The following is a 25958-nucleotide window of genomic DNA, read 5'->3' on the forward strand; positions in this document are numbered from 1 at the left end:
GCCTGAGCTGGTGCAGACCCAGAGTCACCTTCCCACTCCCTCAAGGTGGCCTGAGCCATTGTTGGACACAGTGGCCCTGGCTGCTGCTCGAAGTTTCAAGCTCTACCTTTCAGTGTCATACCGTGGGGGGGAACCCCAACCTGCCCTGTGAGTGCTGGCCCCCAGAGGCTGCCATCTGCCCACAGTGGCAGGGGCTGAGTGGGCGGGCGGCTCATTCTCACTGAGTTTCCTCTCTTCTCTTTGTCTCAGCCTGGTCTCCCCCTTTGTAGCCTGTGGTTCTGGTCAGGCACATCTTCAGCCCCAGACAATGCAGGGTAAAGTACCCTGACCAAGGTCAAGTGTCCCAGCTACGTCCCCCCTCCAGCATGCGCACGTGTCCCTGAGCTGAGTGAATAGGCTTCTAACACACCCTGGATCTTGCTGGCCCTCGGGTCGGTTGCCCTTCTGTGGTCCAGCTTGTCTGTCTGTAGAATGGGTGAGGGTAGAACGTCTGTCCCCCAGGGCCACCAGAGGGGAGGCTGAAGCCAGCACGGCCTGAGTCCTCCGAAATCCAACCAAGCATCTGGTGAGGTTATCATGGTCAAGCAGACACAGGTTGCAAGATGTCCCTGGAGCCTCATTTTATGCAAGTCTGAATGTTGGGGTGCGGCACAGGGCTAGAGTTCTTGTCTAGTAGGACTGAGCCATGGGTCCCATGCCTAGCACTACAAGGAGGGAAGATCCTGTGTTGAGTATGTCCTTCTACCTGTTTTTGACCTGTGGGGGGCTCAGCATCCCACCTGCCACTGATGGCTTCCTCCCTCTAGGCCCAGCCCCTTGCTATCTGCTCTGTGGTGATAGCGGATGGTGTGTTCTTTTGAAAGCCTTTTTGCCTGCCAGGTCTGTTGAACTACGGGCCCCCCAACTCTAGACATAACTCTTAAGATTCCTTGTGGGGTTGCACCTGACCCAGGGAGTAAGCCTTGTCTGTCTGGCTGCAGAAGCCCACACCTCACAGTGGCAGCTAGGGACAGAGCTTCCTCCCCTGGCAGACCGTCATTTGTAGCGGCCTCTTCCTAGTAGGGCCTCCCAGGTGTCCCTTTGGGGCCCCGCCAATTCTCTTCCTTCTCCTCACTGAGAGCTACAGGCTGTGTTTTTATTCCTAGAACCTTGGTTCCTGGGACAGAGAAGCCTGCCCCACCCCCGCCCCAAAAGTTGGGTGAAGCGCTTACAGGGAAGCCGCCCGCTGTCCAGAGAGCTTTGCTGTCTCAAAGGCTCGTGGGATTTACCTTGCTCTGCGTCTGTACTAGATGTTTCGCTCTGAGACCCACCTTGGCTTGCTCTACCTTTGGCCAGGCCCTAGCTGTCAAACTGGTGCTTTTCTTGCCTGGGTTTGTACATTTCCTTTATTTACCTTGTGTGAACAGCTGCTTGACGCCCCCCACCCCCTTTGGGATCCCATATAATAAACAAATACACCTCATTTTATTTAGGTTTCTCATGCCAAAAAAGGCAGCAAGGGTTAGTAAACACTCTGCTTTGGTTGTTCTGTATTTTGTTAAGTGTTTTTAACCTCTGTGTCCAGATCTTATCTGACTTTTCTACCTGCCTGAGCCCCAGGCCTCCAACCCTTCTTTTCTCACTGCTTACTTAGTGGCGCTGTCTACAGGGTTGTCTGTGCAAGGTAGCGCCAGTCGGGGTGCAGGGTGCGCCCACATTGTATTCCCCACGGATTGTAACATATATATATATAATATATGTATGTATTATTGTATTTGATTTTAAATTTTTTATTGAGTAGGAACTTTGAAGATTGTGTATTTACTAAATAATATGACAGATGGTGGTGAAGTGTTTGAGCATGGAAAGGGGTCTTCAGTCTAATTTCCTTTTATATATATATATTTTATTTATTTCAGAGAGAGAATGAACATGTCAGGGCATCCAGCCATTGCAAAGGAACACCACACACATGTGCCACCTTGTGCATCTGGCTTACATGGGGACTGGGGAATCAAACCTGGGTAACTTAGGCTTCACAGGCAAACGCCTTAACCACTAAGCCATCTCTCCAGCCCTGGCCTCGTTTTCAAAGTCAGTCTTAAGACGGTCATTGATTGCCTATTGCTCTGGCTGGAACTTGAAAGTCACCTTGACGTGTCTCCCAGAGGACTACAACCATGACCTTGGATGTCTGTCCTTAGAGCTTGGCCAATACCTCAGCTCCTGTCACCTCCTCCCCTATGGCTCCCCGCAAATACCCTTGGCCTTGCAGACCCTTCGTTCTCTGGCCCGAGCTTCGTTGCCTTTCATATGTGTTTTGCTCATTTCTTGTCCCTCTTCTGTCTGCCTGGTGAGCTCCTGGGCAACCCCGCAGAGCCTGCTCAACCTCAGCATGCTCTTGTACACCCACTGGGCCAAGTGTATAGGTTCCCTGGCCCTAGTTCCCCGGGCACTGTTGGCTGGAGTCTGTCGCAGCCTTGGTTGGCAGGAGGACCACCACCATCTTCATTTCTGACTCACCGACCCCCAGTACCCTGCCTGGCACCTAGCAAGCATTCCAGAATGCTCTAGAATGCTCCCTGCATGGTGAATAAGCAATGACTCCGTCCCTGACACGGGGAGGGTGGGTTGGTGGTTTGGAACTCGTGTCTACACAGTTAGACTCCTGTAGAAGTGAACGTGGAAGTGACCCGCAGACTCTGAGAGAGAACCCCATCACAGGGCTGGAGCCACAGGGCTCGTGAACCCTGGGGCCCCCTTGGCCTGACCCCTGCCAGTTGCAGCAGAGGGCCTGGCCTGGCTCTCCGAGCGTCCCCGTGGCCGGGATGTTTTGCGCAAAGGCGCTGGGTCTGAGGACACCTGTGAGTCAGCTGTCCCTGCCTTGCAGTCCATCCACCCTGCTCAGCTTCCTGGGAGAATTGGCTCAGCAGTAGCAGTAGCCTGGCCAGGCTGCAGGGCCTCTTGGGCAAGACCCTGGGCAGGGCCAGGGGCTGAGGCCTTGTAGGCAGCCCTCACACCAGGCGAGTCTATGGCAAATAACCCCAGCTTGCCAGCTGGGGGAGGGCCACCTTCAGTTGAGTAAACACGTTGTCCAGGCCTGCCTAGGCACGTCCTGGACTCTGTCAGTTAAAGGCACAGGGCAGCATTTCAGTTTTTCCCAGCTGCGAGTTACCAGATGTCAGTGAGAGGTGACAGGGAGGGATGTATTGGAGCCTCACAACCTTACTGCGCTGGGCCCTGCCAGTTTTTAACTAGAGCAGGGCACAGGCTGTAAGAGGTTGGGAGGTCCCCAGCCTAGCCCCTGATGGCTGTCCCTCCTATCCCTGCCACCTTTTCCCTGCTCACACGCTGGGCACTTGCTGGGCCACGGGGGAATGGGAGGGCCATGAGCTCTGTGCGCGCTAAGCCAGGCCTGACACCAGAGTGGCCTTTGGTCCCTACCACAAATGGCTGCAGACATGTGTCAGTCCGCATTCACCTGAGGAAGTTCTTATGTCCCTTAGGTAGGAGGTCTTGTCCACTTTTTTGAGGAAGGAATGAGTGGAGACGGGCAGGGCTAAGCTGTTCTGGATCCTTCAGCTACCTGGGGGAATCTGGGTCTTTCTCCTTACGTGATGTCTCCTCTTGATTTTTCTTTTAAATATGTTGTCACGTCTGAGTAACCTTAGGACCATAATTATCCTCCTTGCTCCCAACAGACAGCCCCTCGCAGGTGTGTGGGCCACTTCCCCGGGGTGGACAGGACAGGCGGCTTCAGGCTTCTGGCTGGGTGGCCCTAGTAGAAGACGCTTTCCGGTGTTCAGCAGAAGCAGAGTGTCACTGACCACTGTCCTTATTGGCTGGAGCCTCATGGCACGTTCCATCTCCCGTGGTGATGGCATAAACAGATTCAAAGACACTGGTGTGGGTGGAGAGCGAGATGTCACATTGCTGCAGGGAGCTCACTTGTTTGCCGTGAGATGAATTCTTACCCTCCCCGAGGGTCCTGAAAGTTGTGACATCTGAACCAAGGGAGGTAGAAATGGGAGGGGGTGCTGGGCCCGGACATCATGGGGAGGCATGTGCTATGCGTGTCTGAAGGTAGGATGACACCCAACGGTGTCAACGGAATATCCTGTTAATGGAAGCTCCCCCCCCCCCCGCCCAAGCTTGAAGGGCCGTGAGCTCATCATCCTGAGGGGTAGAGACAGACCCAACCCTGGCTCATTGCACCAACAAAGGACAGGGGTCACACCTTGCCTTCTTTGTCCCCAGGTCCCCTCACTGCTCCTCTCATGTGCATGTGCCCAAGTGTGCCCTCTGCAACTCCTGTTTTCCAGAAGGGAGGGGACAGGTTGCAGAAAGCCAGGATGAGCGGGAGTGTAATTTTATTTCTGTGGTACTCCTTTCAAGCTGTCACGGTAAATCTATTTTACTTGTCACTTTGTAAGTCATTATGCAGGATTAAGCCTTTTACCAGCTTTTAAGGCTTCTGTAGCCACGGACGGCCCAGCTCGCCTCCATCCTGCCTTTCTCTCCTCTTCCTCCTACCTGCCGGGCAAACCTCCAGGGACTCAACCCTCCTGCTGTGTCAGTTAGCTAGCAGGTGGGACCTGGGAGACAGCCCACCATCTTTGAGTCAAGCCATATCATCTTTTTTTTTTTTTAAGTATTTTTTGTTCGTTTTTTATTTATTTGAGGGCGACAGACACAGAGAGAAAGACAGATAGAGGGAGAGAGAGAGAATGGGCGTGCCAGGGCTTCCAGCCTCTGCAAACGAACTCCAGACGCGTGCGCCCCCTTGTGCATCTGGCTAACGTGGGACCTGGGGAACCGAGCCTTGAACCGGGGTCCTTAGGCTTCACAGGCAAGCGCTTAACCGCTAAGCCATCTCTCCAGCCCAAGCCACCTCATCTTATAGCTGGGGAAACATGCTGGGATGTAGGGGTTCATGTCCTAGTGCCTTCTATGGTACATTTTTCCCAAGGTCTCTGAAATAACGAGGAGGGAAGTTGCCGAAAAATCACGACGCACAAGCCGGGCGTGGTGGCGCACGCCTTTAATCCCAGTACTTGGGAGGCAGAGGTAGGAGGATCGCCATGAGTTCAAGGCCACCCTGAGACTACAGAGCTAATTCCAGGCCAGCCTGGGCCAGAGTGAGACCCTACCTCGAAAAACAAACAAAAAAAAAGGAAGAAAAATCACGACGCACGAAACACTGAGACCGAGGGACTGTCCCCATCACCCTGAGGGGACATTGCTCAAGGCTTTTGGAAGGAGAGAAACACTTGGAGTAGGAGAAGGCCCTACTGTTCCCTCTCAGAGCGAGGCCAGAGGGGCTGCAGTCGGCCTGGGGCACACGGTGGTGTGACGGCAGGAGGTGGGATACAGTCAGACGCCACACTGGCATGCAGGACCCCCGTTTATTTATTTCTCCAGGAGTCTGTGCCCTGCCGTAGCAAGGCTTCGCCGTGCGAGAACAATGAGACCATTCGAAGGGATGCTCAGCGTCTCAGGGAGAGGGGCCAGGCTGCTGGGCCGTGAGCCATGTGCAGCCTTGCGTTCCCCATCGCTGGTCCATCTGGAGCTGCCCTCTCAGAGAAACAGAAAGCAAAAGGGTGCCCATAGGGCCAGTACCACTGCAGGAGCTCATGGGCACTACCTGAGTCTCGGGTATCGGTATGACCCCTGGTCAGCTGTTTACCTTCTGCCACTCGCCTTGTCTGAAACTGAGGTTCCCTTCAAGGTGGTCCCCACCTTGGGGGGGCCCACTGTGTCGCCTTGACCTCACCTCTATCTCAGCTTGAAGCCTGCCACCTGAAGACCCACCTCAGTATCTCTGTGCATGAGTCCGTGTTCACCGAGTAACCTGCATTCCCACTGGCCTCTCTGCTTCACGACCACAGCCCTGACGCACCTGCCGCCACCAGGCTTCTAGACTTGTCTCCCGTGTCCCCTAATACAGATCATCAGAGCATAGGCTAAGATGTGACCATGTATATATAATTTTTTTTTGAGGTAAAATCTTTATCAAGCCCAGGCTGACCTGGAATTCACTCTGTAGTCTCAGGCTGGCCTTGAACTCACTGCGATCCTTCTGCCTCTGCCTCCCAAATGCTGGCGTTAAAGGGGTGCGCCGCCACACCCATTTTGCTTTTGCTTGCTCTTGCTGTGCAGGCTGCTGGGTGACACACCCCTGTCATTCCCAGAAAAACTTGGCACAAGGCACATGTCAGTAAGTGATGCTTAAACTGAGCTCTAGCCACAGAGGCCATTAGGTGCCTTGCTACAAAATATACCTTTAAAAAAAATATTTTATTTATTTATTTGACGGGGGCGGGGGGGGGGAATGGACCCACCAGGGCCTCCAGCCACTGCAAATGAACTCCAGACGTGTGCGCCCCCTTGTGCATCTGGTTAACGTGGGTCCTAGGGAATCGAACCTGGGTCCTTTGGCCTTGCAGGAAAACACTTTAATGGCTAAGTCATCCCTCCAGCCCCATTTTTTTACTTTTTTTGTTTCGACGTAGGGTTTCACTCTATCTCAGGCTTACCTGAAATTCACTGTACAGTCTCAGGGTGGCCTCAAACTCACGGCGATCTTCCTACCTCTGCCTTCCGAGTGCTGGGATTAAAGACGTGCGCCACCATGCCTGGCTGTAGTTTTTTTTTTTAGCCCCATTTTTTTTTTTTAAAAAAAGAGATTCTGTTTTACTGATAAGACAGCCCTGAGAGAATGAAGAGAGTTCCGGAAATAGCACCCCGATATGTGATACAGTCACTTGGCAATGTGATGCTACCAGCCAATGGTAGCTCTTTGGCGATCCTGAACAGGGGAGGGGACTTGAGGCTCAACGAGTGGACAGAACCAATTGGAAGTCACCCAGTAAGAAGCAGATGGGCAGCAGGTCCAGGCTTTAAGTCAGTGGTGACAGTTACTTGTTCAGTCGCAGTCACCCCCATGTCCAGGAGGCTTCATAGAACCCCTGCCCTTCCTTCCTTCCTTCCTTCCTTCCTTCCTTCCTTCCTTCCTTCCTTCCTTCCTTCCTTCCTTCCTTCCTGTCTCTCTCTCTCTTTCTTTCTTAAAAGTATTTGTTTATTATTTGAGAGAGAGAGAGAAAGAGTCCGAGAGAGAATGGGCACATCAGGGCTTCTAGCTGCTGTGAACGAACTCCAGATGCACATGCCACTTTGTCCATCTAAATTTATGTGGCTACTGGGGAATCGAACATGGGACTTTAGACTTTGCAGACAAGTGCTTTAGCCGCTGAGCCATCTCCTCAGCCCGGGCCACACAATTTCTGCACATGATCTCATTTAAGTCTCCAGGGAACCCCCGGTGGGGAGGGCTGTGGTATTCCTGCCTGGGACACAGGGCGAGCAGTGTGCTGTGTGGAATGATGGCCGCTGACCGCTGCAGGATTTGAATGCGGGTTGAGGGGATCAGAACCTTCTCTTCTCCCATCCCCGCCCCCTGGTCCCTGGGCTAGTCCCAAGCGGCAGTGGGAGGATTTCTTCCTCTTTCTAGGAGGAATGGGGCTGGAGGACTTTCTGTATTGGGGAGATAAAAGAGCTTTTGGGGGGATGATTTTAATCAACATTGGGCAAGCCCGTTTGACTCACAGGAAGAAGACTGCATCAGGGACAGGAGCTGCACGGAAAGGCCGTGTGAGCTCTGGGTGGATTTATAAATAAACAGTCTGCCCAGGGCATTGTCTGTCCCCTGCCTGACAATGCTGGACTCATATTGACACCACAGCCCCGTCCCGCGCGTCACAGCTGCCCTTTGAGCAGAAAAACCTGCTTCAGTGAGGACTGCTGAAATGCCAAGGAACCCGTGCTCTGACTGGCTCCCCGGGCACAAGCCAGCTGGGCGAGTCCGGCTGTAGCCAGGCCTGTTTACCCAGAGGCTGCTGGCAGAGTTCGCTGGGTGCAGAGCCCGGTCTGTGCAGGTGCTGACCTGGGCTGCTGAGGGAGCCCTTGGGCAGGGACCCTGGGGGCTGGGAGAGTCTGGAGTTACTGATTGCCCAGTGGGTCCCAGTCTCCCCAGCTTGCATCCAGCTTTCAGCCCTCCCACGGCCACCTGCAGGCCCTTTTCTCCCCGGATCCTTCCGTTCTTGCCTATCAAGTGGGTGCTACTTACTCGCCAGGCTGCTGTGAGGATGAAGTGAGAAGACCCTCTGAAAGCTGGGTGGGTGACTTGGGACCAGTCCAAAGCCTCTCCCTGGGCCTCCATATCTTACCCACCTGGTCAGAGCACTGGGACACATGGGCCACACGGTGCAGGGGCTGTGGCTCTTGGACCAGACTTACGTTCACACCACGCCTCCCACCTGTTGGACTTGAAGCATGGACGTCCCCTCTCTCGGAGCCTCAGTTTCATGGAGCTTACAGTGGGGACAGTAGGGTTGTTAGGAGGATGAAATATAATAATGTACGCCTAGTGCTCAGCGTAGAGCCAGCCCCATGGTGAATACTCATAAATAAATTATGCCAGTAATATTTATTTCAGGAGAAAAACTCTATTTTCAAGTCGGAACACTATCTATTAAGTCAAATGTTCTTCTGATTTAATTCCAGATAGTACTAAATAACAATAATAGCCGTAATATTCATGGTTCAGAGATCGCCCCATGAGGCCCTAGAGCTATGGCTGCCTACTTCCTTCCTGACGGGGCTCTTGTGGAGCGACCCTTAGTGTCTGCCTGGGCTGGTCCACTGCCTGGGTCTTCCTGCTGTCTGGCTGCTCTCCCAGATAGCTGAGTGGTTTTTTGTTGTTGTTATTTTGTTTTTAATAAGGAACCCTTCATGAACTTGCGTGTCGCCCTTGCACAGGGGCCATGCCAACCTTCTCTGTATCATTCCAATGGTAGTGTATGTGCTGCCGAAGTGAGCACAGCGAAGTGGGTTTTTTTTTAATCTTTCTTACCCCAGGCTGAGTGCAGATGGCCGTACCGTGAGTAAGGTCGCCCCTCGTCCCTCGTCCCTTTTGGGGCAACGAGTCTCTTCCTAAGTGACCAGTCCTCATTCTCTTATTTTTCATTTATTTATTTACTTGTTTTTTGATTTTTTTTCGAGGTAGTGTCTCGCTCTAGCCCAGGCTGACCTGGAATTCACTGTGTAGTCTTAGGCTGTCCTTGAACTCACAGCGATCCTCCTACCTCTGCCTCCTGAGTGCTGGGATTAAAGGTGTGTGCCACCACACCCAGCTAAATCATCATTTTTTGATTTTTATTTATTTATTTGAGAGCAACAGGCAGAGAAAGAGACAAATAGACAACGAGAGAGATAATGGGTGCGCCAGAGCCTCCAGACACTGCAAGCGAACTCCAGACGCGTGCGCCGCTTTGTGTATCTGCCTTACGTGGGTCCTGGGGAATTGAGCCTCAAATTGAAGTCCTCAGGCTTCATAGGCAACGCTTAGCCACTAAGCCATCTCTCTAGCCCCTAAATCATCATTCTTATATGCCCATCCTAGGCTGTCTAGGCTCCCCAGAGCTTGCATTCAAAGTCAATCACTTTAAAGCCACCTTAAGTATAGACTGCTCGTGGTGACTCGGGGACTCATCCCTTCTGCCACCAAACCCCAAAAGTCTCCAGAGGTATCTGGGGCCACAGGCCTTTGACACTCACTTTGCAGGCAGGTTATTGGCAGAATGTAGTGCTGCTGTGTTTGATGCTAAAAGTGATGGGGTTCAGAATTTGAACCCAGCACCTGGCCTGACCTCAAGCCCCTGGCTTCCCACAAACCCTGCTGCCGGGAGTGTTGTTACCGGAAGCTGCATGTGGAGGAAGGTCTCGAGGTGACACCTGTTCCACAGTGAGCAAGATATGAGAACACGTCACAAGAGGAGGCAACTTAGTTCTGAAACGACTGCGTGTTTTCTCCAGTACTTTGTGTGTACGTGTGTGTGGTGGTATTGTGATGTGCTAGGTGTGGCGGCAGAGGGATGGTGTACACACTGGCATGTATGTGCAGATGCATGCACTCGTGTGTGAGTGCACAGAGGCCGGGGAGAATGCCAAGTGTCGTCCCCCCCTCTCACTGATTCTGGTACAAGCCCCAGCAATTCTCTGGTCTCTGCTCCGCACAGAACTGGGGTTACAGACGTCTGCAACTACACTCAGCTTCTCCTGTACTTCTTGATCCGAACCATTGCCTTCCCGAGGGGCAGGGCCAAGGGGCTGGATGGGACCAGCCAGTTGCCCATCAGGGTTAGGATTGTGACCAGAACAGGAAGGATGCCCATAGGCCGGGGGCGCTTATATAAACAAAGGGAAGAGACGCACTCTTACCAATCATGATAAGTGCTCAGAAAGAAACGGGTGCCGGGTGGGAAATTCTAGGTGGTGGGTGTGAGAGCCTGTCGCCAAAACGATCTTCCTGAGGCAGCCTTTTCGACGAAGGAGGGTGGGCAGCAGAAAAGAGGCCTGAGTGGCTGGGGACAGTGGACAGCATCCCTGGCAGTGAGGCAGACACTGTGCACATCTTAAGTGCCTCTTGCCTCTGGAGAACCCGCAGAGTGGTCCGCCTGCTGGGAACATATGTCTAGGCATGGACGTGGCCCACAGCTGCTGGTGGGTTCTGTGCTGGGCTTCCTGCCCCGGCCCTCGTACTGTTTCTATCTCCAGAAGACTGCCGCTATCTTTGGGGGCATGAATGGAAAGTCTGGCTGGCTTTAGATCCCTCGTTCTTTTTTAAAAAAATTAATAATTTATGTATTTGAGAGAGAGCAATAGACAGAGAGAATGGGTGTGCCAGGGCCTTCAGCCACTACAAACGAACTCCAGACACATGTGTCCCTCCCCCCTTGTGCATCTGGCTTACGTGGGTCCTGGGGAATCGAACCAGGGTCTTTAGGCTTCTCAAGTAAATGCCCTAACTGCTAAGCCATTCCACCAGCCCTAGTTCCATCATCCTTGTGAGTACCACCTGCTGTGTTTACAGTCCTCCTGCTGTCGCAGAGGGTGGAGGGACGGAACTGTGTGTGCTGGGACCGTCGCCCAGGGTCCCCACAGAGGCATAGGTTCTCTGGCCTGCGGTTGTCTGGCCTGGCACTGTTGACTCACTCCAGTCCTTGCTCAGACCCTGGTAGCGAGCTGCCTGGGATGAAACGTGAAGAACTCCAGATGATAATGAAATCAATTGGACTGTTTCCCCAGTAATTCTAGAGACTGATGCATCATTAATGTTGGTAATACAGTGCCTGTCAGATCACAAACTTCTCAATAAATGTGCAGCTGGCAAGCTCTGATAGAAATTGGAGGCAAGCAGAGAATGAGATTTGGGGCCTTTGATATATGGGGTGTCAGTGGCACGGTGAAGTTTTTATCAATTTCTGTCACTTTGGGCTTTTGTGCTCACTACCTATGTGGTCTTTGTGGCTTCTCTCCTTGGGCTTCTTGGTCGCTAACCCCACCCATCCTCAGTATGAGGAAGAGGAGCTATTGGAGGTGTCCTCCACCCGCCCCGGAGACCCTTCAGGGGGACATGACCAGAGCTGCATGGGCCAATGTGGACAGGAGAACCGGAGGACTTTGGTCTGATCTCCTGGGTCGCTTACTCACTGAGCCAGCTTTGAGTGAGACCCTGCCTGGTTCAATACACAACTAGGTCTTGCCTTGGGGACCCCCAGATGCCCTGATGGAATCCTGGGGTTTGGGAATATGGGGAGTCAGAGCTGAAGTTTGTGGGCAGACGCATGAGCAGGGCTTGTGAGATGGGGGTAGCTATGTGGGCCCAGGCCGGGAGCTCTGGTGAATCTTGGGAGTTCATATAGGGGTGAGGAGTAGCCACAGGCTGGACCTCAGGGCCATGGAAGAGCAGGGAGCAATCTTTTGGATACACTGTGTCACAAGAGCTGGTGCATGGGCATTGGAGCCAAGCTGTTGGGCCCCAAATCCCAACTCCTGTGTTTACCAGCCGGCTAACCTTGGGCAAGTGTCTCAGGCTTCCTGTACCTCAGTTTCTTCACCTGTTAAATGGGCATAGGAATGGAGGTACCACCTAACTTGAGGGCTCTTAGGAGCAGAGATGCATGACAAATTGTATGTTGCATTGACTTTTCTGGGGAGACAGGAGCAAGCATCGCTTCACACCCTCCCCCTCCAAAACTAAGGCCGTGACAGCAGACTGAATAAACGATTCTACCGTAGCCTGGCTTCATGAACCAGTGAATTTATTAAGGTTACTTACCATTCACCCGCTGCATCTCTGAAAAGCCCACCTCAGCATAGGTGACGGCTCACAACAGCTGCATCAGGGCTGGAGAGATGGCTCAGCGGTTAAGGCGCTTGCCTGTGAAATCCACGGATCCAGGTTCAACTCCCCAGAACCCACGTAGGCCAGATGCACAAGGTGGTGCATGTGTCTGGAGTTTGTTTGAATGGCTAGAGACCCTGGCACATCCAATTTTTTTTTTTTTGCCTCTTTCCCTATCCTCTCTCTCAAATAAATAAATCAATTTTTAAAGCTGCATCAAAGGAACTTAATATGCAACTTGCAGGCAGCTTGGCTGGCCTACAAGTCTTATTTTCCCAAGCAGTCTTACTCCTGCTGTATCTTGGGAGGAGGCCTTGTGAGTCTTTTAAATTTCTGGAACTTTCTATGACCTGTGAGGTCCTGATACTTGTTTACTTCTGAAGTCGTAACTAGCCTGTGTTTCAATTTGGAACTTCTAGAACCTCTCTTCAGGCCGAAGTGTTACAATTCAGAGGAAATTGCTCTACCCCACTGGGGGCCATCCAAACCTATCCAGTTGGTTAGAAGCAGGGCTAGGATTTGAGCCTACATGATGCCAAAGCCTGGGGACCTGAGCTGCCCACATGGCTAGGGTCACACTGATCTTCAAGTGCCCGTGTGAACAGAGAGACCTCCCCCCCATCCCCCCCGCAGGGGCCTGACCCATGAGGTCAGGCTCATCAACAAGGAGATTAACTGTGGGAGCGTGAGTGGGCTCAGGCTTTCCCAGGGGTCTAGGAGTGTTTGAGACCAGGGACCAGAGTTTGGCTCCTCAGGGGACTTGATGGTGGTCCGTGACTGATGAGGCAAAGGACACACATTGCTAGTGAACTCTGGAAGGAGGCTGGAGGTTTGGTCTTCTGCTATGTCCTCAGAGGCCTGTAGCCCCTTTGGAACAGCTCCATCCTGCAAACCAGAGCCTGAAGTCTCCTGGGCCATGAGGGCCGGGGGTGCCTTTGCCATGTCACTGACCTGCTGCAGCCTGCCACGAGGGACCTGCGTGCCTGTGCTGGAAGGCCAGCGCTCCCAGGAGCTCTGTGGCACAGGGACCCCACACTGCTCTGGACAAGGTGTTGCCCGCCCGCCCCCTCCCTGCCTCCAATCCCTCACATACCCTAGGCTACCTTTGAGATGCCTCTCCCTCCCCTGGCTCTGTGGAACCTTTGGATTTGATCCTGGCTGCCTCAGTGTGGGTTTGTACTTGCAGGAGGGCTGTGTGAGGCTCTGGGGAGTGGGGTGGGGTGGGGTGGGGATGGGGGTGCTCAGGAAGGAGGAAGGATCTTGTTAGGTGTGGAGGACAGAAGTCCTGCTCTGCATGCCAATAGGGAGAGGTCCCTCACTGCCCAACCTGGCATTCTTACTCTTTGCCATCTCCAGTTCCATGGCCCCCATGGCTTGAGCTTGAGGGAGTGTCCCCTTTCCCCATCATGAAAGTGCTTGCCTCTGGGAAGGGGGCGCAGGGTGAGGTAACTAAGGAAGTCCAATGTTAGGGGGGGGCCAGCGGCTGCAGGTAGTTTGCAAGGAGCAGCCATCTCCCCTTCCCTCCTAGGGGCTCACTGACTTGGTTTTACCCCAGGTGACCCTCACTGCTGTGGTATGGCAGCCCATGCCAGTCCCTGGATGAGTGGTCATGGCTCAGCCCCAGGAGCTCAGAGCCTTGCTGGGGAGCAAGACGGGCCAGGAACTTCCCACAGCTAGAGAGTCTAGTGGCTGTGGTCAAGAGAGCTGCCAAGGGGAGCCCTGAGGAGGGGCAGGTTGAGGTCAGTCTGCTGGCGAAAGGCACTCAGGGAAGGCTTCCCGAAGGAGGAGGAGGAGAAAGAGGAGGACGAGGAGGAAGCCTCTGAGCTGCCTCCTGAAGGATGACTTTGGACTTGCTTAGCAGAAAGGGGCTGGAGGAGGGCATCGTGGCTGGGAAGCTACAGAGCTTAGCGGGACCTGAGTATATCCTGGGGACCTTGAATGCCAACTGTGCCTTAAAGGAGGAAAGCTGAAGGGTGAGGTCGCCAGCTATGATGTGGAGAGGCATGTCTTGTAGTGCTTGACTGTGGCTCGTTCTCACTGGGCCCCGGAACCCCCTCTGTGGCTCAGGAGAGAGGGTCTGAGGCGCAGCACACAGAGCCCGGGCCTTGTTAACTGGGTAGAGACGCTGAGGTTCAGCCAGCATACCTAGGCAGGCGCATTAGAAGCCGGGCAGAGAGGGCCGGAGAGATGAGCCAGCTGTTCAAGGCGCTTGCTTGTAAAAGCCTGATGGCCTGAGTTTGGTTCCCCAGCACCTCCCTGAAGCCAGATGCACAAAGTGGCACGTGCGTCTGGAGTTGCTTTGTAGCAGCCCTTTCATTCTCTCTCAAATAAAATAAATAGGTAAATGTGTATGCGTGTGTGTGTGTATCTATGTGTGTATTTATATCTTATATCTAAACACACACACACACACACACACACACACACACACACACGATGAAGCCTGGCAGATCCGAGAAACACAGGGACCCTGATGCCCCCAGGGGTCTTTCAGAGCTGACCGCAGATGTAAGGACCATGAGGAGCCCTTGGTGGGGTTGTCGGTTTGACTGGAGGAGCAAGGAGAGAGGAGGGAACTCTTCCCTCGAGGGTGGGTCAGCACATACTTAACAGGGGTTCTTCCTGTGCCGCCCTGTGGAGTTGGGGTGAGGAGAGCTGGCCAGGCAGTGATGGGAGCAGCAAGGACACCAGTAGGCTGTCGTCTGAGGGGTATGGCTCTTGGAGCTAGCCCAGTGGTCTGGACTTTGTACCTATCTGGCCAGGCAGGCCTCCCAGTCAGAGAAGGAAGGACAGGGCTATTGTGTCCTGGAAGCTGAGGCCCTTAGGACACTCTTCTGGGGCTGGGTCGGGGGTGAGGTCCATGCTTGTGACAGCCATGGTCTCTGCAGAGGCCAGGCCTGCGTTGCTGTGTGGTGCGGCCAGATCGACAGAGCTGCGGCTTGGAGTGGATCAGAGGGAGGGGCTCTCTCTAGGCATTGACCGCCCCCCCCCCTTCCAGTGTTAAAGTCCATCAGGGTGAACCAGGGCGGGGAGGAAGAGGAGGCACAGGGCCAGGAGAGACGGGTGTCCTGCCAGGTGTGTTGTGACCTGCCACAAAGACAGCTTTAGGGCCCAGGGGTGGTGGCTGCAACTTTTACAGGGCCCTCCCTGCCAACATGTGCGCCCCGCAGCATGGAGCCCCCTGCGCCCCCGCCCCCGCCCCTCCGCTCTGAGCCCGCCCTTTGAGGAGCAGCTGCTACCCACAGTGAGTGAGGGAGCTGAGGGCCAGAAAGGGTGAGTGACCTACTGTGATCACCAGGGCAGATTAGACTTGTGTGTGCCTCTTGGACTCTGTACCGTCAGGGTGTCTGAGAGGTGTCAGGATGCGGGGCGCCCTCCCTCCCTTGTGACCCAAGATCTGGCCACATTCTTGTTGTCTCCTGCTGTAGGAAGAGCCTTCACCTGGCATAAAAGCAGCCTTGCTATACACATCCTGCTAAGCGTGTCTTCACTGCCCACCTAAAGCCAGCCGAGGCAGCCAACCCTGGCCCTTGCCTGACTTGGATCAGCGCCCTCTCTCTCTCTCTCTCTCTCTCTCTCTTGGGATGGTAGTAAGTCCCTGGGCCTGCTCACTGAGAGGCAGTGGCTCGGCTAGTGTAAACATGGCTATTTTTAGCCCTCACAGGACTGTGGGTAGAGCGGCATGACCTGAATTTGGCTCAGCCCCTCAGCCCGCGCCACTCTGGGAGAGCAGGCTACTATTATCCATCAGTTCAAGGCAAGCTCAAAGAGTCCCCGGAACCCCACTTGGGCCGGGCCGGGCCCGGCAGGAGTCCTGCCGAAGACGCCCAGGCTATAGTCCAAGGCCTAGCTGGCTTGATTCCAGGCACAGGATGCGATGGGTAGAGGCGACATTCAAGGCTCAAGGGAGATTTGGGAGCCACTTGATGTCCTGGGTTTGCTGCCAAGGTGCCCGCCTGCTCTGGTGTGGCTGGGCCTCAGGAGGCGTGGACTCTGCTCTGCCTGATTGGCTCACGGGGTTGGTGCGCTGCTCCTGGCATTGCAGCGCCCTGGCCTCCAGGGGAAGAGAGATCTCTCCCCAGTGAGGAGGGAGTAAGTTTGAGGATGTTCACTCGCTCGTTCCTGGGGATGGGGGCAGCGGGACCTTGGAGGGCAGAGGAAATACATAAGCAGTCATCAGCTAGTTAAGACATGCAATAAGTACAGGAGCACACAAGCTGTGGGAAAGTGGAGGGTACCTTATGTGGGTGGTGGGTGGTCCGGTTAGGACAGCTTCAGAGCGAAGGATGGCTCTCTGACCCTTGGGTCTGACTGCCTGGGCTGCCGGGAGATCTAGAAGGAGCCAGTGGAGGAGGGGGGGGACAGGAGGACAAGGGGCGGTGCTGCTGTGTGCACTGGGTCTGCGGGTGTCTGTTGACATTCGAGCAGAGAGTGGCTGCGCAGCTCACACTAGGCCTGGGACTGGCAGACCCTATACTCCCTGGGATACGCTGCCAGCCTCTTGTGGGCAGCGTGGGTGGGAGCTTTGTCCTGGCCTGGCTTGGGAGAGGCCCTCCCTGGTGCATCTGGGACCACGACCTTCTGCAGACTGCGCGGGACAGGCGTGGCTTGCAGCCTGTGGCAGAGAGGTGGGAGCTCCGCCCACACGCCTCGGCCTGGAAACCCCCCCCCCCGTAGGTGACAGCCGTGGTCATAGGCCACGGTTCCCTTTTGGCTGGAGCTAAGCACTGAGTGCCACTGCCGTGCCTTGTTCTCAAGTGGGCTGACTTCTTCCTGTGACAAGAACAGCTGCCCCTCATGGACCCCAATCCAGTACCAGGGGGCGCACACAGAACTGGCTCTCCCATGTTTTGTACTGGCCTGCATGGTGACCTTGGGTTATGTGGCTTTGGGACTAAGGGGGTCATGGTGTGAGTGAAAGCTGGGAGGATGGGCCGGGTGGGGTTCTGGGGAGTGGGTGAGTGTGGGGGAAGTCGGGCTACCTGTGGAGGGCTGGGGGGACAGTTACTGCCCAAGCCCTTGTATAGCTCACGCGCACAACATCCTCAGACAGCCAGCAAGTTCCCTGGTCCCAGATGATCTCTGATGCCTTGTGGCCACCATCTCTTCCTATCCTCCACTTCACAGCCAGAATCCAAGTTTGAGGGGAGGCCTCTTTTGCTGTTGGGGGAACTCCTTCTAAATCTAACGAGAGGAGGTCATGAACCTCATGGTGGTACAAGGGACTGGCCTGCTGGCCGAGGCTTAAGTGGTGCTCATAGGGAGGAGCATGGTGAGGTGTTCACCAGTGATACTTTTAGAGGTGAGCCGAAGTCATGCCAGCAGGGCTGTGTTTTCTTTCTCAAAGAGTCGATGGCTTCGCTTTTGTCGGCTGACGTGTTGGTTGTTGTGTTGGGAGAGCGCAAGTGCATGCTAGCTGCTCAGGGTTTGAGCTGTTGTGGAAAGTGAGGAAAAGAGCAGATGTTGATTCCAATTGCCACCAAACTGTCTTGAAATGCTATAAATATTTTCTAAAAGACGAGCTTCCCGAGCCCAATGTGTTACTTATCTCCTCCCCGAGAAGCTGGTTCCTGAAAATTAAGACAAATAACCTCTTAAATCACAGTAGTTAACCTCAGGTGGGAAAGCTGTTACCCGCGCCAGCCGCCGGGTCAGGGTGACTCTGCTCTGCCTGTGTGATTCCGTGTGGCATCAACATGACTGTGCCAGCCGAGAGAAAGGCCCTTGTGTGCCATCAGAGGCCCCCTCCGTCAGCCAGGCGCAGCCACTCAGTGCTGTGTGACCTCCGGCCAGTGGGCCCCTGTCTCTGATCCAGCCTCAGGTTCCTCATGTTCATCAGAACTTTTTCTCTCTCTCGCTAAGACCCTCTGTTCCTCTGCTAGTACCAACGCCAGCCTCCAACTTGCTGTGCCCCTTTCTAAGAGGTGGGCTCCTGGGAGTTGCAGGTTGTAGTGGGCAGCAGCTCACACATCTGCTGTCGTGTTAAACTTACACTGCTGGTGAGCAAAGCTAACTCCATGATTAAAGTAACATGATGAAATTGTCTTTAAAAAGTAATGTTGGGGGGGGGCTGGAGAGATGGCTTAGCGGTTAAACACTTGCCTGTGAAGCCTAAGGACCCCAGTTCGAGGCTCGGTTCCCCAGGACCCACATTAACCAGATGCACAAGGTGGCACATGTGTCTGGAGTTCGTTTGCAGTGGCTGGAGGCCCTGGTGCACCCATTCTCTCTCTGTCTCTCTCTCTCTTTCTCTTTCTCAATCTCTCTCTCTCTCTCTGCCTCTTTCTCTGTCTGTTGTTCTCAAATAATTAAACCAAAAAAAAATTTTTAAAAACTAATGTTGGTGGCTGGAGAAGATGGCTTGGCACTTAAGGTAGTTTCCTACAAAGCCAAAGGACCCCAATTTGATTCCCCAGGACCCATATAAGCCAGATGCACAAGGATGCATATGCATCTGGAGTTCATTTGCAGTGGCTGGAGGCCCTGACATGGCATGCTCTCTCTCTCTCAAATAAATAAATTAATTAAAGAAAAAAGTAACGTTGGGCTGGAGAGATGGCATAGCAGTTTAGGCGCTTGCCTGCAAAGCCTAATGACCTGGGTTCAATTCTCCTATGCCCACATACAGCCAGATGCACAAAGTGGCACATGCGTCTGGAGTTTGTTTGCAGTGGCTGGAGGTCCTGTTGTGCTCATTCTCTCTCTGTCTTTCTTCTCTCTATCTGTCTTTGCAGAGGTAGAAGGATAGGGCCACCCTGAGACTACATAGTAAACTCCATGTCAGTTTGGGCTAGAGTGAGACCCTCACCCCACCACCCCCACACACAAAGTAAATGTGCTGGGTCTGGTGGCACACATCTTTAATCTCAACACTCAGGAGGCAGAGGTAGGAGGATCACTGTGAGTTTGAGGCCACCCTGAGACAACATAGTGAATTCTAGGTTAGCCTGTGCTAGAGCGAGACCTTACCTCCAAACAAGCAAGAGACAAAATATATTTACTTTTATGTCTATGTGTATTTATATTCATGTGTGTGGAGGCCAGAGTTCCATGGCACCTTACTTTTTTTGTGACAGGGTCTCTTGCTGAACCAGTTCAGCTAACTAGGTAGCCAGGGAGCCACAGGGATTCACTGTCCCTACCTCTCCAGGGCTGGCATTTCACATGCTCACCACAAGCCCCACATAGACATGGCTTCACAGGCAAGTGTTTAACCGCTAAGCCATCTCTCCAGCCCCCAGCATTATTTTTTTAGGACAGTTTTATCATGTGACTTTAAGTATGAAGTTAGCGTCGCTCACCAGCAATGTAAGTTTAACACGACAGTAGATGTGAGACCCATTTCACTGTGACTTAGGTCCTCACACTTGTACAGCAAGAATTTGGCCACTGAGCCCTCACCCCAGCCCTAAATAAATATGTTTACCCAAAAGCTGTAAGTCAAACCCAAGAAGAATATTTCGACGACGCCATCCAGATGACAGGCGTCCTCGCCAAAGGCCAGGAAGACAGGTGGGCAGCTGCAGGCATGACACTTGCCCCAATGGCTCAGGAAGTTCAGTCCTTCCTTACTGAGGTCCAGAGGACTTGTGGAAAGGCAGATACTCTGGCCTCCTGTCTCCCACATGGAGGAGTACAAAAATCCCTGCTGCTCATTTCCAGGGGAGTTTGAACCAAGAACACAGGAGGACTTTGCAGCCAAAGCAGATCCGAGCCCGAAGTGTTATATAGAATAATGTCAGAGTCCCCATCAGAACTCTGCAAGAAATCACAGGGATCAATTAGTAATGCCTCCCACAGGTATGGGAAGGGAACCTTTATCACCTAAGAGCTGACTCCACTTGGTGGCTGTGTGACATGGCCCCGCAGGTGCAGAGCATGGCGATCAGTGAGTAATGGACTCTGGTGGAGATTTAGCAGGTGCTCTTGGGATGGTTCTTGCCGGCCTTGAGAGATCCAGAACGCTGCCACTCGGGTCTCGGACTCTGGAAGCCATGTGTGCTTCCTGTGCTCCAGGGCTGGATATTGAATGGATGACTAGTGTCTGGAAGGATTGCTCCACAGCCGAGAAGAAACGCAGAGGGCTGCGGAGGTGCCCGGCCCTGCTTGGCGCGTGATGTTTCCCCCTTCATAGGCCTTCAAGTGGCCAAGTGCCCTGGGTTTTCTCGGGCAATCTTGATTTTGCATCTCCCATCTAATGCTCTTGACTGACCCCTCCAGCATTTGGGTTGTGGTTCAGAGATACGCTCCCCACCAGTGCCATTTCATCCTTGCCAGAGCCCTCCCAACCACCATGTCCTTCATGTCTGGCCAATCTCTCGCACCCCACCTTACAGCTGAGAAAATGAGGCCCAGGGTTGGAAATTTGCTTAAGTCACACAGCAGGCTAATGGAGAGATCTCGCCTGAATGTTTGATACTCATCTCCTGGTCACCTGAGCTTCTAGTCGCAATGATAGTTCAAAAGAAGGAGATTCAATCCCCATTACCCGCCCTCCCTCCCCTCCCTGCAAGATGGTGTTTGAACTTTTAAAAAATATTTATTGGGCTGGAGAGATGGCTTAGCGGTTAAGCGCTTGCCTGTGAAGCCTAAGGACCCCGGTTCGAGGCTCGGTTCCCCAGGTCCCACGTTAGCCAGATGCACAAGGGGGCGCATGCGTCTGGAGTTTGTTTGCAGAGGCTAGAAGCCCTGGTGCGCCCATTCTCTCTCTCTCCCTCTATCTGTCTTTCTCTCTGTGTCTGTCGCTCTCAAATAAATTAATAAAAAATTTTTAAAAATTTAAAAAATACTTATTTATTTGAGAGAGAAAAAACAGAGGTAGATACATAGAGAGAGAATGGGCACGCCAGGGCCTCTAGCCACTATACACAAACTCCAGACACATGTGCCACCTTGTACATCTGGCTTTATGTGGGTACTGGGGAAACGAACCCGGGTCCTTTGGCTTTGCCCACAAGCGCCTTAACTGCTAAGCCATCTCTCTAGCCCGATGTTTGAATTTAACTCATTCTTCTCTTGGAGTTGCTGTACCCTGGTGGATGAGACTTTTGGAGGCCAGATGGTCTGGTTTGGATTTAAGACTTCAGACTTCTTTTGTTTTTCTGTACCTCAGTTTCCTCATCCATCAAATGGGCATCAATGCCACACAGGCTGTTGTGAGGGTTACCAGACTTCACAGCATCTGGCATAGAGTAGGGTCTGGAGAGGCCCTGGTGTGGTCTGTTGCCCTATCATGCAGCACAACAGGGATGCTCAGCAGAAGCACGTGGTCTGGCCAGAGGGCCTGAGTCATGGGGCAGAGGGATGGTGGACCACATCCATTGTCTCACTGTGGGCAAGCGGTCAGAACAACTCATCCTGGAGAGCACGAAGCAGAGGTGCAAAGCGGTGTGGCCTGGATCTGCTGCGGGCTTGGCCGTGCCTGGCACACTACATCATCCCAAGCATCCAGGCTCTGGGAGGTGGAGCAGGGCTGAGCAGAAAAGCCTGGGCGAAGCTGGCTTCTTCTCCCCCAAGCATGCACCGAGAGCCCTGCCCAGAGGCTCAACCCCGGAGACTGTCTGCTGTTCACTGTCTGATGAGCAGGTCCTCACCGTCTGTTTGTCTGCCTGCCTAGCTGTCTCTCCTCTCCTCATCCATCTGATCAGTGTAAACAATCCTTTCCCAGTATTCTGTCACCACAGATCCCCTCTTGGGCTGGCGGTGACACTCATAGCCCACCCGGAGATCCATTCATTCTGCCGCCCGGGCACTGGCCCGGTTTTAATCATCTGCACTCTACCACGAGATGCAGATGGCTGTATTATTAATAGTTATAATTAATCAGCATCTAAGAGATCTTTTTTTTTTTCCCCAGCAGCAGATCCTCAGCTTGAGCCGCCCTGGAGGCCCTGTTCTCAGCCCCACTTTACAAACAGGAAGTGATGCCAGCCAAGGGAAGGGGCCTCCCCACCCCCCCGCCCAGAGGACGCCAGGCTAGGTCTGGTGGTGACAGCCCACAGTGTTCCTATCCAGGAATAGACCTTCCACTTCTCACCTGTATATGCCCAGGTCTAAAGCTTTTGCCAATGCCCAAGCTAGGGGTGCACTTTAAGGTGGGGAACAGCTTGTATAAGTGAGGAAGAGGAGGAAAGATGGCAGCCAGGCAGGGCTAGAGAACAAGGAGGTCTGCAGAACAAGGGGGTGCAGGTGGGAGAGGTGGCCTTGGGGTAAAAAGAAAAATGCCAAGTTCCAACATCCACCCTCTTCTTTATTTCCAACCTGGGGCCTTTCTTCCATCTGATGGCTGCACCTAGTAGTAACTTAAATGGCTGCAGCGGGCAGCTTCCTAATTTATGGGGCTACCGTGGACTGCCAGCTTCCTCAGTACAGTGGCTGCGAAGGCTCCTGCCCACGCCTGAAGATGGCTACCTGCCACCTTCTCCCCGTGCCCATGACCTGGGCCTGGCTGCCTCCACGACCCTGACCCCTGGGCTCACTTGTGTATGCATGTGCCCCCACCCAAGCCTAGGTACCCTGTGTGGAACCACGTGGCTATGTGAGAGATTGTTCACGTCCCGACCCTTGGCCCAAGTACAAATGAACACAGGCGTGCTTCGGTGTGCACATGCAGGTACCTGCTGGCACTCCGGGCAGCTGCTGGTGCCATGGGTTGGATTCAGTTTGCTGCCCTGTGTGCATACCTGTGTTGGACATGTACGTCTGCATTGCGGGAGGGGGGAAGGTAACCACACATAAGCAACTGCCATCTCACGCTGCCTTTCTCACCATGGGAGCCGTCTGCACTAACAGGCCCGTGATCCGCAGGCATAGAACGCACCGAGATGCATGTGTGCACGGCTGGCTGGCCCGGTCACAGGTTCTGTCGCTGGTGTGGCCCTGGGCAATTCCTTGTATCTCTGGCATCTGTAGTGTTAGCCTGTCTACAAATGGCTTTAGGGACGGCCACCTCATGTAGTTAGGTGAGGGCGATGGGTGCTAGCTAGAACACCGGGTGAGTCAGTGTTTCCAGCCAGGCGCTCCCCGTCTGTAAGACCCTCACCAGCTGCTCATTATGGTTTTTGTTTTGTTTTGCTTCTGGTAGTGTGGATGAAACTCCCAACCTTACCACGCTAGGCAAGCCCTCCTCCTGTCCTCCCAGTGAGCCTTTCTCTTATCCTCTTTTCAGTTTGTTGTTTGTTTGTTTGTTTAAGAGAGAGACAAAATATATATATATATATATATATTTATATATATAAATATATATATATATATTTATATATATATATATGTATATATATGTGTGTGTGTGTATATATATATAGAGGGGGGGGGGGAGAGGGAGAGAGAGATAGAGAGAGAGGAGAGAAAGAATGGGTGCACCAGGGCCTCTTGCCACTGCAAATGAACTCCAGGGGCATGTGCCACTTTGTGCATCTGACTTTACGTGGGTACTGGGGAATCAAACCCAGGCCCTTAGGTTTTGCAGGTTAGTGCCTTAATCACTGAGTGATGTCCCCAGCACCCCTCCTTCAGTTTACGTTTGTGACAGAGTCTTAGTAGTTTATCTCAGACTGCCCTCAACCTTGAAATCTTCCTGCCTCAGCCTCCTGAGCGCTGGAATTACAGGCCTGTGTCGCCACACGAGGCTTCCTGGGGCTGCTTTGAGGATCAGGTGAGCACAGGGCTCTGGAACATGGAAGAGGTGATCCTTACAGCAGGCCTGAGTACGCGGCAGGGATGGTGTTCAGGGCACCCATGTGGGCCCGGATCAGAAGCCACGGGATGGCCTCTATGGACCTTGGACCCCCTCTCACCTTTCAAGCGGGGGCACTGCCAGCCCTCCGCCGTGCGGTGCAGCAGGTGCGGCAGAGGCAGAATTTGCGACACGTGTCCAGATACACAGCGGCTGCCCAGGACAGCAGCATTCATTCCCATTTCCCAGCCTGCCACTGACCAGGTATCTCAGAGTCTGGGAGGGCTCGTGAGTGCATGCTGTAGAATGCATTGTTCTCACCTTATGACTCCAGACTTCTCACCCACCAGTCTCAGCCACCGTCTTTGTAAGATAGCTTCGGTCTGTACAGGATGGTATGCTGGAGAAGGAAGCTGCTAATTCTGATGTCTGTCGACCACAAAAGACCCTATGCTGTCCTGTGAGAGGCGAGAGGCCAGAAGTCACCTTTACGTGCCTCTTACGAACTCTAGGGCAGCCAGATCCAAAGCTCTCACAGGAGGCCCCGGGAGAACTATCCACCCCATACCACCAGCCTAGAAGTCTGCCCACCTATGGGGCCCTTATGTGCCCACTTCACATGGAGTTCTGGGTCTTAGAGTCCCAGGTCACGTCTGCTTCCAGGCAGCTGCAGAGATGCAGAGGAGGGAGTAGTGTTCCCATCCTGGCAGAGACGAGCCCTGGGCCCCCAAGTCAAGAAAGGGAGTAGACTTTACAGGGGCTGGAGAGAGATGGCTTAGCGGTTAAGGCGCTTGCCTGCGAAGCCTAAGGACCCAGGTTCAATTCTCCAGGTCCCACATAAGCCAGATGCACACGGTGGCGCATGCATTAGGAGTTGGTTTTGCAGTGGCTGGAGGCCCTGGTGCGCCCATTCTCTCCTTCACCTAAAAAGACATAATACAGAGATAGGGGCTTGGAGGTCATGGGGTAAAGATAGAAAGCATGCTAGTGTGAAGCCAGACCTTGAAGGGTAAAGGGAATTGAGCTGGTGAGAAGGGACGGTGCTCTACGACACCAGTGTGTGAGGAAAGGATCGGAGAGGCTCCTTGGGGAAAGCGAGCCCTCTCCCATCAGCCAGCTGGGCGGCTTTGGCTCAGATGGCCTCGGCTCTTGGTGAACAGTGGCTGTGGGGTAAAGCAGATGGCCGGCGGGGGTGGGGGACAGGGTGCCCTCAGGCCTGAGCCAAGGGAAGCCAAGTGGCCCACACAGGCCAGAGCAGAGACCTTGGCACGAGCACGCTAAGCTCTTAACTCGAAAGTTAATGATTCATTTGTGGCCAATTTCTGCTGGCATTTGCCTGGAAATTCCCAAGCCTGCCCATCCTCGGGCTTGGAAGCTCCAAGAATACAGTCTCCTTACACATGGCTGAGAACATCTCACCCACTCTCTAAGGAATGTTTTTTTTTTTTTTTTTTTTTAATTGCTGCATGAGCCATGCACAAACGTCTGCCATTGGGAAGGACCGGTTCTAGGTGGTAGGCCGGGAACTGGGGTGGGTGGTGTGAGTTGTAGTCAAGTTAGACTCCCTCTGACCCTATGTGCCAAGTGCCCATGAAAGGGGCCCTTTTTGCATTCATGGCATCCCCCATTTCTCTCAGAACAGATGTGACCAGAATTCAGAACTGTGTAATGTGTGTGCAGCAGTTACTAATGGAGAGAGCAGAATTTGGTTGCGTAGAGAAGGCCCCATCTTATGCAAAGGCCCTGGGGCATGAGAGTCCAAGGCGCTCGAGTAACTGCGGCATCACAAACGGGTATAAGAGACTCAGAGGACTGTGGACACGGCTCATGAATGAGGGATTATTGGAGAATTTGGCCCTGGGAAGTTCTGGCAGTGGGGAGCCACAGCCTGGTACCTGAGTAGGGACAGGTGTATTTGGTTTGGGTGGTGGTGTTAACTGCTTATTTGGGTCTTAGTTCTGCTACTCAACAGGCCTTTCTAGATAGTCTTGCTTGGCCTAGTTTACGCCCACAAGCTCCGCCCAGGGCTCTACACTTTTGAGGAATCTGGAGTTAGAGGAG

General features: G+C 53.5%; 1 protein-coding gene and 1 non-coding gene across 4 annotated transcripts in view; one reads left to right on the plus strand and one right to left on the minus strand.

Moving 5' to 3' along the window:
• Zmiz1 (zinc finger MIZ-type containing 1) overlaps positions 1–25958 on the plus strand; it is a 233118-nt gene that overhangs the window by 15506 nt on the left and 191654 nt on the right. The gene's annotated exons all lie outside the window — the stretch shown is intronic.
• LOC123455859 lies at positions 8752–8858 on the minus strand. The gene has a single exon (XR_006634174.1). It is a non-coding gene; the product is annotated as a U6 spliceosomal RNA (small nuclear RNA).

Source organism: Jaculus jaculus, chromosome 18 (genome assembly GCF_020740685.1).
Source record: "Jaculus jaculus isolate mJacJac1 chromosome 18, mJacJac1.mat.Y.cur, whole genome shotgun sequence".
In the NCBI taxonomy this organism is placed as follows: Eukaryota; Metazoa; Chordata; class Mammalia; order Rodentia; family Dipodidae; genus Jaculus; species Jaculus jaculus.